Here is an 11,818-nt window from a genome sequence, read left to right as displayed (position 1 = left end):
CATAAAATGAGCCCAACCTGAAAAGATGTATAATATTAGCCAAATCTAGTTCAAATTCAAAAAATATGTAGTTGTATGTGAAAGTTCGTTAAGGTTGTTAAGCCCTTATGAATTAGCCCGAGACTAACTAAGAGGGGGGGGGATGAATTGGTAGTTTTAAAAATTCTTAAATGCAAGGTAAAAAAATTTTTGATATTTTTTTGAATATTTTGAAATAAACACAATCAACCACAAAAATTAATATGCAAAAAATAAAGTGCAGGAATAATACAGAAAAGAGATTAAATTGATCTGGGGTTAGGACTGGTCCAGGTGACCTCATACAAAAATGAGGTCAACACCTATGTCCACTCCCTAGAGCCTCTCCTCTATGTATTACACTAAAACACAGTGACTCTCCTTTTGCTCATATAGCAAGACGAAGAAGCTTTTACCAACTCCTTTCCACCGACCCTAGTGAGGAGGAGAACCCGAGTTCATTTTGCTTCCTTCTAAAGTAGAAAGAGAACCTTGATCGATTACTGAAGAAGACCTTCCTAAAGCCACCAAGGAGCCAAGGGTGATGAATGGAGAAGATGACTCAAATTCTTACTTAGAGCAACCTTTGTGAACACCTCACAAACTTCCCCTCACAAGATTCTCTCTCTCTCCCAAACTCTCCATCTCCTTCTCTAAGCTCTCTCAAGTCAGGAAAGCAACAAAAAATCATCTCAATTATAATCAAGAGATCTTATAAAGAATGGCTTAAAAATTGCCCTAATTTGTATCATGCCACCAAAGATCATCCAGGATGATCGACCTATCATCCTATATTATCAGTGTATTTCAACCCTTTTCAGCTAGGATGATCTGGGAGGGCTGGATGATTATAATACAAAGTTTGTTCTGATCATCTAGAATGATTCTTGGATCATCATGTATAATTAGTTCAAAATAAAGGTTTATCATCGAGCAAATTGTTTTGGTCCTCCAGAAGATACATGTTGGATGATGAAGAAATATAACTTATCATCCATGCCGATTCATGGATCACACTATACGATTAATTCAAAATCATGGATTACAGATCTTTCTGGTCGTCCAGGTGATTCAGGAGATGGCTAAGGTTTTTCTTATTGATCATCCTGGACGATGCTATGATCGTTCGGGATGATATGATCGATCAATCTAAACTTAATTATTTTTCTTAATCATCTGACTAATTTAGGCGTGATTATAATGAATTGTCCAGGATGATATAGGATCGTCCTGTATGATTAGAACAAAATTGTAAATAAAAACCCTTGCTTAAATGAGTTTGATGCCTGAGATTTTTTAATTTGAGCATATCATCCAGGGCAATATAAAAGATCTTTATGTTGATTTGCTTAATTCGGATGACTTAATATAGACGCCCTAATTAGAGTTTTTATTTTTAGCTGATCATCTAGGACATTTTTGGATCATCTTGTATTATAAGATAAAAAATAGAAAAACTCTTGAACCTATAGAATTTCTCCTCCTATATGTGTGTATTTGCAAGGTTACTTAGCATCATGATCCATCTTATTACATTTGAATCAATAAAAGAAAAAATCACTAGAATTACAAGCACTTACAGACTGACTCAGTCCTAATCTATCCAATCTTGAGTTGACTTGATTTGCAATTGACCTTGTGGACCTGAATAGTTAGTAGCAGGGCAACCAAAATAGATGTGCAGAAATAACACAGTAAAGAAATAGGAATGTTAGAAATATTTGTTATCATCAAAATTATACTCATTGAATCCAGATTTGCAACAGTATGGTATGAGGAATTTAATATGTTGATAAAAAGATATAAAATGAGCTCACGCTACATTTAATTCTTTCATCTATATCTCTAATTCTTAAAAATTCATACATTTAATAATCATTTTAACTATTGAATTTAAAAATATTTGATTCTTAATCAATTATTTTATGATAATTATTCTATTTGAGATTTCTACTTTTTAGAACAAATATTAAATCTGGTCAACTATGCTTATCTTATTTATCATTTGATTTAAAATATGAGTTTAAAAAGAGTTCGCATTAGGAATTTAAAGTTGGTCTTGCAAAATTTTAATTTTTTTTTTCTTATTGATTTTTTTATTCATCCATAATATCTTTCATATTCAGGGGATATTTTGTCTTCTTTCTTCTTTTTGATGATATCAAAAGGAGGAGGTAGTTTATGTTTGTTTGAACTCTTCTAATCCTGTATTTGTGTTTTTTAGTAGTATTTATTTTATGTATATCTTGTGTTTTAATTTATGTTAGTTTAATGTTTTTTTTCAGTTTTGTGTTTGTTTTATAAAAATCAAAATAAAAAGATGAGGATGATTTTTTTTCCTTCCCCATGATTTTTAATTTTCATCATTGGGGGGAAGCTTAGGAGAAAAGAACTTTAATTTGTAATTCAAATAATAATTATTTTTATCATCATAAAAAATGAAAAGATTATTGCAAATCAGGAATTAAGATTAAGATTATGATTTTTTTATGATAATAAAATATTATTATTATGATGTTATTATTTCTTCTAGCATATATTAGATATTTTTATTTGTTTTCATGTCTACTAATATTTGAAGAAAATTACATACTGCCCCAGATTACTGTAGACTTTAAGATAGGGTAAAAAGGTTGATGGGGCTGACGATATTATTGTGGGATTGAAATGGATGGCTTAATTTTCGACTGGTCGAACCGGTCAAATTATGAACCTCTCATTCCACCGATTAATTCTCCGGTCTGGTTTTCATAACCTTAGTAATTTTTATTCTTAGGGGATATTTAATTGATTAAAAAAATACTACAAGAAAATCTTGTATAGCCGGCGGAGAAATTTTGATGTTAAAACCAGCGTTAAAAAACTTTTTCTTCAAATAAAAATCATTAGAAAAATTTTCCGGCAAAGTTTTTTCGCTAGAAAAATTTTCTGGTGGAAAAAAACAGCCAAAATTAATAAAAATAATAATAATAAATAGATGATAGCCCACATGCCCATGGTAGCCTACTGCTTGCCCGCCAGGCCTTCCCGCATGCGCTGCCTTCTCGCAGTAGCTAGCTGATGGCTTGCCCATTAGGCCTGCCCGCCAACGAAATCTAGCCCGCCTGGCCATTAGCGCTGCCCGGCTGTCCGCCCGGCTGTCAGGCCCGCATGCCCGCCCACCCACGGAAGTTAATACGACCTGCATTGTCTGTGCCAGCCCAGCATCCGTTGGCATGTCCGCTCTCGAACGCCATAACCTATTTGTTTTACGGTGTCATAAGCCATCTATGCTATCGCGTGACAATATATTTTCTCGAATTTTATAATTTTTATATTTTAAAACATAGAATAAGTACTGCAATTAAAATTTAACAAAATATTAAAATAACATAATAATAAAATCAGATCTTAATATATAACTTCAAATTATAATAAAAATAATAAGTAAATCATTAATAAATAAGTTAAATTATCAATATTAAATAATATTAAATAAAAAGTTATCTATAAATAATAAGTTAAAGTTATTAATACATAATTAAAAATAATTATATTACTTTAACAACATAATCTTTTAAGTTATTTATATTTATATTGTAAAGTTATTTTAAATTAATAATTAATTAAAATATCTATAAAATAAAATAATCATTAAGTTACGAGTTATATATATTTTTTTTAAGAAATTATTCTAAAATATGCAGAAATTCTTTCTCAAACCTAGTCGAAGAATATTCATCGTATACGTCGAAAATTCATTAAAAAAATCCACCAGAAAACAAGTCACCAAAAAACATCGGAAGTTTTGCTAAATAATAAGCGGATTTTTCTCTGTCAGTGGAAGGAAATGTAGTGTTTCCCTAAGAGCATTAGCGCTCCCCTTGCCATTCATATTTGAAATTGATAGAATTGTTTGGAATGCGACAACAGTTAATGCACAATGATTACTTAATTGTATATGGTTTAATTAAAATCGAATGCAAATAAAACAGAGTTAGTCGCTCCGTCTCAGCTCCGCTCGTGGCTCAGTAATTGTAAGTTTTGTGTGGTGGCCAAAGGTTATTGGCGGCAGATGCAGTCATGCGGCATACAGTGCCAGCCAACTGCGCTGCGGCTGCTGTGTTGTCAGTTGGTAGCAAGCATCGAGTGGCGATATTATAGCTATTGGTGGATGGTGAACGTGAGTGTGGTGCGGCTGGAGAAAAACAATAGTAAAAGTTGCGTGGATGGTGGTGGGTTGCATTTAAGCTGGCGGGGATGGTGGATGGTTGTATAGGTTTGCTGATTATGATATGAATTTATGGTGTTTTGAAATGACTAAATTGGTGTGAGTTTCAAATACACAAAATTACATATATACATTATAGTAGAATCTTTATCAAATACACTTAAAAATTTATATATTATTTTATTTTAAATTAAATATCAATATCTTTATCCCTATATTGAAATACTTTAACTCATTTTACTTAAGTCACATACTTTTTTTATATATCTTTCACCTATTGACCGTGCTTCATTCATATGTTCGTCTGTTCGTCAGCCCGGTTGCCCTTTCACATTATGCGACTATTGTTTACATCATTCTGTATTTTTCTGTGCATGTCGGGTTATTACTATTAGTCTCTCACCTTCTCCCACCATTTCTTCAATTCGCCCTGCTTTCATCTTTCACAACTATCATGGCTCACAACGGCTTAGCTCTACACCACATCTTTGCACCAGCATGGCTTACAGTAATGGTATTGTTTTTTCGTGCCTATGTCCTCTATCTAAAGGCAACTGTCACTTACGTCGTCCTACCAATCTTGCCATCCCCCTTATAATTCCCTCATAGATGCCTAGGCATCAGGCACAAAGGTTCTCGTATAGTCTGTGAACACGTCACCAACAGTGTTGCTCTATCCACCACCTTGACAAATATTAATTGAACGTCAATTAATTAGTGTATTAGATATGTATGAAAATTCCTAGATTTTAAAGGTGAAATTATAAAAGTAGTTGTCTTAAGTTTAAATTAGTTTTAAAGAGATATTAAAGAAAAATCTACAAAAAAGCAAATGTGTGATTTTATTATCCTAACTTTATTATATAGATTTGTGGTTTCTATTTGAACCCAATCTGATTATTTCGGTTTCTATTAAAACCGTTTATTCTATTCACCCGGTTTAAAAAAAAAAAATCATTAGAACCGATATGTTTTCACCGGTTTCTATGTAATGTCTCAATATAATTTTATTATTATTTATTTTTATTATTACATAGTTTAAGTTTTTCTTATAACCTTCTAATTATTTAGTGAATTTAATGTAACTCTATTTATTACATTTTATTATAAAATAAGATAAAATCACTATTTAATTAAAAATCTACTAAATAAAAATTAAATTAAATCATTAAAAAAAAAAACTTTTATTCATAAAAAAACATTTAAATAATATTTAAAAATTACAATTTTGATTACAAAAAAAGTGGGTTGTTTGTAAGTAAAAAAAGGAGCTAGTTAGGAAAAATGATAAAGAAAGTGGTAAAAAAATAAGAATAAATAAAAGAGAAATAATGTCCGAATGTAAGAAATAAAAGGAGCAGAAAGAAATTAAGAGTTCAATTTTTTTAAAATTAAAACTTAATTGTTTTTCAATTATTTTAACATATTTTAAGGTTATTTTTTTTCGTTCATTAAATTTAAATTACATACTATCGTAATTTAGTTTTTAAAAAAAAAAATTAATAAAATGTAACAACAATAAACAAACTCAAAACAGTGAATAAAAAAATAAAATTAAATTATTGATAGAAGCGTGGAGTAGAGTACGCTTCTTCTAATGGAAGTTTATTTATAATTTAACTTTTTATTAAACTGAATGAGCAAAAATGATGTAGAAATCGACTTCTAGTTAGAGTTACAATTGTCAATGAAATCAAATCGGTACATGAAATTTCCGGCCGGATTTAATAAAATATGGATAATTAAAATTCCTATTTGATTCTTTTTAGATTTATTCGTTAATATATTATTTTATACTAAGTTATCAACTTAAAATATGCTCTTTTTATAAATTGGTTCTAGAGAGAGAGAGAGAGGCGAGAGGGGTGGTGGAGAGAGACGGAGGTGAAGTATGTTTTTTCGTGGCCACCCACGCACCGTGAGTCTGTCTTGGTTGGTGAAGAGGGCTGGCCTTTAGGTCAGAAACGGTACCGAAGGTTCTGAGCGGGCGCGATGGGGGCGAATTACTGTGCAAAGCCTTAAGTGTTGGCAACGGATGAGTAATGGATGGATTGTCTGCTAGTCGACCAGGAGATAATGCCGGAAGGTCTGTACTCCCTTGCAATAAAAAAAAAAAAAAAAAATTGGGCTGCCAACTTTAATATTCTGAGGTATTACTCTCTCGAACTTAACTGAAATCTTAGCCTTAGATTAGTTAGCTAGCTAGGCTAGGAGATCTGAACACTTATCCCAGAAACTGAGCAAAAGAACGATTTGGCATATCTATTATCCCAGCTGTCGTCAACTTTCTCTGTTCCTATGCATGCGATCTCCTCTATGAAGTAATGTCAATACTCAATAACTTCCATTAATGGTTACTATCGTCCACTAGGTGTCAACAAGTCTCGTCATTTCCTCCATTAATGTCGCTGGGCTCCTCGAATGATTCATATCTTTCTTAACAAGAGTGGCAGATGTAGAAACAATTAACACGATTCAAAATCTGAACATTCCTCTCGCTCTCTCGCTCTTTTTTTCATTGTGCGCTACAGGGTAGACGCAGAATGGCTTCCAAGCCTTATTGTCTTTGGCTTTCTTCTCTCCATGGCTCTCCTAAGTTCAGCCTGGCTAGGTCTGGGCAGCTCGATTGAGCTCGGCTGTAGGAAAACCAGTTAGTTACATATATTTTATCTTCCATGTTCTGGTTTTTCACACATCATTATTCTAAAATTATTGCGAAATTTTCAGAGTTATTGATTCATAAGTGTATTAATTCCGTAAACGGTGTCGCTTTATTTATTATCACTAATAGAATATGCAGAAGCTCACTAAAAATCATAAATAGGTCATCAAGTGAAAGCTTAGCTAATTGGTCTAATATTCCCAATTCCTCAAGAGATTCAACACATTCTCCATGCTACATCCCCACATCCTGTTGTCTGCTCCATATAAGTTGGAGTCTTGAGACGAAGCCGTTGTGGGAGTAATTTTATTTGCTCTTTCATTTTGATTGTATGAATGAGTATGTGCTTCATTTTTTCACAACAGGATATGGAGGCATGAAACTTGGCGCACAGCAATTTAAGTATGATCGCGCATTGTTTGAGAGTAGGGCATGAAACTTCATGTAAATCCACCACATTTTCGGAATCAATTCCCCTTCCATCTATCACACAATGACTCTTTGTCACCAAAAGTCCTCTAAAGAACAATTTCCTACTCCACTAGAGCCTCATTATCCTACAAGGATTTTATAACAAATTAAAACATATGAATTCTGGAAACATGAAAAAATTTAAGTGAAGTGTATACCTATGTTGCGACTCTGCCTGGGGGTCACAAAGGGGGTGTGTCCCGCTTTTAGCGTGTTCGATCCGAGCATGAAAAGTAATTTGAAGTTTTTGCGCTGTTTATTTTTAAAGTGTTTTTACTAAGATCACCGAGAGCGGCTACCGACCGGCAGCTGTATTAGCTTCTCGATGCCGCTTGTACGCCCATCGGTATCCACCCTTCCTATACCGAGCAATACGAGCAGCGGATGTAGCACACATACCGCAGCAAGTATCCGAGCCTCGGTAACTCGCGAGCAATACTGAGTTCCAATATCCCGGACGATTACCCTAGAGTTCGAATACCGCGAGTTAGTACTGAGTTTCCAATACCGACACAGTATTGAGTTCAATAGCAAGCCGTCGGTACCGAGGAGTAGTACCTGAGCTAATACCATTCTTCACGTATCCTGAGCAGTACCTGGTTCCCAATACGACGCGTACCCGTAACGTCCAGTACTCAGCTCGGTCATGAGCGTTACGAGCGAATACTGAGTTCCGTCCATTCGTCCACCGCTGTACAAGCGATACGAGTTTCGATACCGAGTCCTCGATGATTAAGAAAACGATAGAAACACGAAGAAAACGAACATTCTCCTGCTCACGTGTCGCCTTCACATTCGCTATTTCGAAGCCGCTCCGTCGTACGAAAGGATGATCCTATAGACTTAGGTGCTGATGTACAAGCCTCTTTGTCGACAAAGGTATGATCCTGTTGCTCTATGCTTCGCGTCATCAGAGCCGCTCTCTTCAACTATAATGAATGTAAGAATGGACACTTTGTGGATGGAAACGAAAAAATAGCTCTTGAAATGTCCCCCCCCGCCCCCCCCCCCCCCCCCCCCCCCCCCCCCCCCCCCTTCAACCGCATAATGCAATATGGATATTGAGCGGAAAACGTTTTTGTGAAAGCCGAAAGAATAGTGGTAAATTGCGGTTCCGTGGTTGTTTTTTTAATAGAACACTGCGTATCCGATACACGTGTCTAGTCAAAACTATTAAATAGTATTTTTAATGTGGAATACCCGGCAAAGCCGTAATCCGACACGTTATCCGTTCCGTAATCGAGCGATTCCGTATCGATCAACGTGGTCCATACAGGGCACGCACTCGTAAATAGGAGTAATCGTACAACATGTACCGGAGGCCGCCTACTTGCCAGCACAACTGATGGAACTCAATGCACGCAGTTTCAATTTTATAAATCTCCACATTACTACGTTTAGTTTATTAGTACGTGTATGGTTGTTTAATGGCCTTTGCATCTCATGGGCAGAGAATAATTAAGATGTTGTGGGTACGAGTTTATGTTATTAATTGCTTTGTGCTCTTTTTAGCTTACGTTGATCTGTAATATTAACTAATTTTGCTGTCGTGTTCTATTTCAATTCAGAATTGTTTCGATCTGGAGCTTGTTTATGCCAAAGATTAATATAGTATCAAAAAAATCTTGTGCGAAAACTATCCTGAATGTAATTTGTGTTAGGGAAGGTTTAATAACTAAATTTATTCTGAATGTAGTGTATTAGAAATAATATTTTGAATTTATATTAATTTTTATATAAAAACTTAATGACTTTATATAATGTACGCGGTACAGCTAATTTATTTTGCCTCGCCATTACAAAATTTTCATGGCAGTTAACATTCATGTCCAACTGGTTGTATCATTTTGATTCGAATTAGTCTTTGAGGTCATGACTTGATTCGATCGGACATTGCATTCTGATCAGTGTTAGAGCGGCTATAGACCGCGCACATACCTTGAACACTCGCCTTTATGGCATCAAATCAGTTTTGGACTCAATATATGGTTGTTGAACACATGTTTTCTTACGCTTCTAAAAGTAAACTTTTAGTATAATGATTTTATATATATTATATTTGAACAAGAAAGACTTATTTTTAGAAGTAATAAGATAAGTCATTCCAATACGAAGCCTAATAATCAGTTGAACTAGTGCCGCAATGCCGCGGACCTAGAACTCTTTGGTGCTGTTTGGTATGCGGATTTAGGCTGAATATTAAGTCCGGATAATTGGGCGAAATCCCAGCCAAAATGGCCCTAAAATGCAAAATCCAAAATCTTCACGGTAAATGAAAGGCCGCGCTTGGATGGAAAAAGACCACCTTCCTTGCGTAAATCACCGGATTTCACAAAATCCACACAATCAGTGTATTAACTCTTATTTAGCCGGCCGAGAGGAGGAAGTCCTATGAAGAAATGAAATGGTTAATCTTTAACTCTGTTAATCCTGATTCTGCATAGCCAAACAGTCAGCATATAACTTAACTGAATTCTTTCATTTAATGACCAAAAATTTCTGATTTTACCTGACCCCCCCCCCTCCGCCTAGGATTTCGTAAAATCCGGATTTTGGTAGTGATATTATGGAATCGTGACTTACATGAAATCCTAGAGTCAGGAATCCTCACCTCATTATCGTATACCCAAACAGCCCCTTTCTGTGCAACAGATTTGAATGCCAAAATCTCATGGAATCCTCAACCTCTTGCACAAGTGTAAGATATGGGCTTTACAGGTAGCAGCATCAGTAATTTGTTTATGGACCCATATCTCACTTCTTTAGGTTCGATTTAGGACTATTCTATACAAAATATTCTTGTATAAAAAATATATATTAAAAATAAGTTTTAAAATAACCTTAATGATGGACAAATGAATATTCACATCCATCTTCATGTGGATGCTACATCCATTTCAATTTGGCTGCAATAATTTCGATTTATCATTTCTGGTATTCGAGTATGTTATATATCATAAATATATCATATACTAATTAGATTTCATGCATATTATTTTACAAATAGGCCAATTCAAAAAAAAAAAGTTATGTTTAAGTTTAAATTAGCTTAAAGAACATAATTGATGGAGAAATCTGAATAAAAGGAAGCATAATACAATTTCAATTATCCAATTTCAAATAGAAAAAGAATCTTCATTATCACAATTTCATGGTCATAATATATATATAGCATATAATTATATATTATATATATATTATATATATATATATATATATATATATATTAATAATTATATAGTATATATAATACTATATATATATATATATATCATATTATTGATCATATATGGCTGATTATTGATAATATAACTTTTATTCAAGTTTAGAGGTCTCATCAATTTGCTAATGATGAAATTATTGCGAGGAATCAAATATTTAAGTTTTTTTAAATGTTATTTTTTTCATCCCACTGAAGCATATAATTAAATCACTGATTTACAATTGTTACATAGACATTTCACTAATTTTTATGCTTTAAAAGTATAATAATAAATATATTAATATATTTATATATATTATATATTCTTAGATAATTTTAATATAATTAATATTATTATATACTATATATATATATATAGACTTATAATTTGTATGAACTCCTATTTTTTATAACTTAAGAGTTTCCGCTTCAGCGTCTTATTTTTATAACTAAGCGTTGCCGCTCATTAACGGATCGAAATTATTAATAAAAGCAGATATGTGTTGCCATACAAAAAAATGATTTACAAAATTATTGTATTATAAATAAGTTTATTTGTTTGAAAAATTATAACTGCTATCATAGTTCAACTGTCATGCGTGTACATAAGTACTTTTATGATATTCTAATACCAATGGGAAATGCACAAGGAAGCTTCTCTTTCGACAATGTACACATGCTTGGGTTATTTCGTTGTGAAATTTCCTTATTGGAGCTTTAATAATTACCATATTTTCGGACTATATTTTTTTATCTTGATTTGCGGCTTTCAAAATCAGGCGACATCCTTTAACCAACCGCAGGGAGGCAGGGCAATTGCCCCGGGACAAAAAAAAAAACTTTATTTATTTTAATTTTTTAGGTAATTGTATCATCTATTTAATTTTTACTTCTTTAGTACTAATATAAATACTTAATTTAATAAAAAAAAAATATCTAGTCCTGAAAATCGGCACTGTCAACTCTCTGCCGCTCAAGAGTGATCTGTACCAAGTTGAAAAATGTCATGTTCTGTCACAGCTCATTGTCCAATCCTGTTATACCACTGAATTCCTGTTCTACAAAAGACAAAAATGACATTTATTAGTAGACCCAGTGTAATGAACTGAAATAATGCTAAGACAAATCTATAAATAAAATTATTAATATTTTTATGACTTAAATATATTACTAAATATAAAATTGCTAGCGACGATAGATACACCTTACTCTGATTAGATAACCATTATATAACATTAACTCATCTTTAAAGAAT

This window comes from Dendrobium catenatum, unplaced genomic scaffold, assembly GCF_001605985.2.
Source record: "Dendrobium catenatum unplaced genomic scaffold, ASM160598v2 fragScaff_scaffold_998, whole genome shotgun sequence".
NCBI lineage: Eukaryota > Viridiplantae > Streptophyta > Magnoliopsida > Asparagales > Orchidaceae > Dendrobium > Dendrobium catenatum.
The sequence above is the reverse complement of the archived record's forward strand: the minus strand, read 5'-3'. Positions refer to the sequence as shown.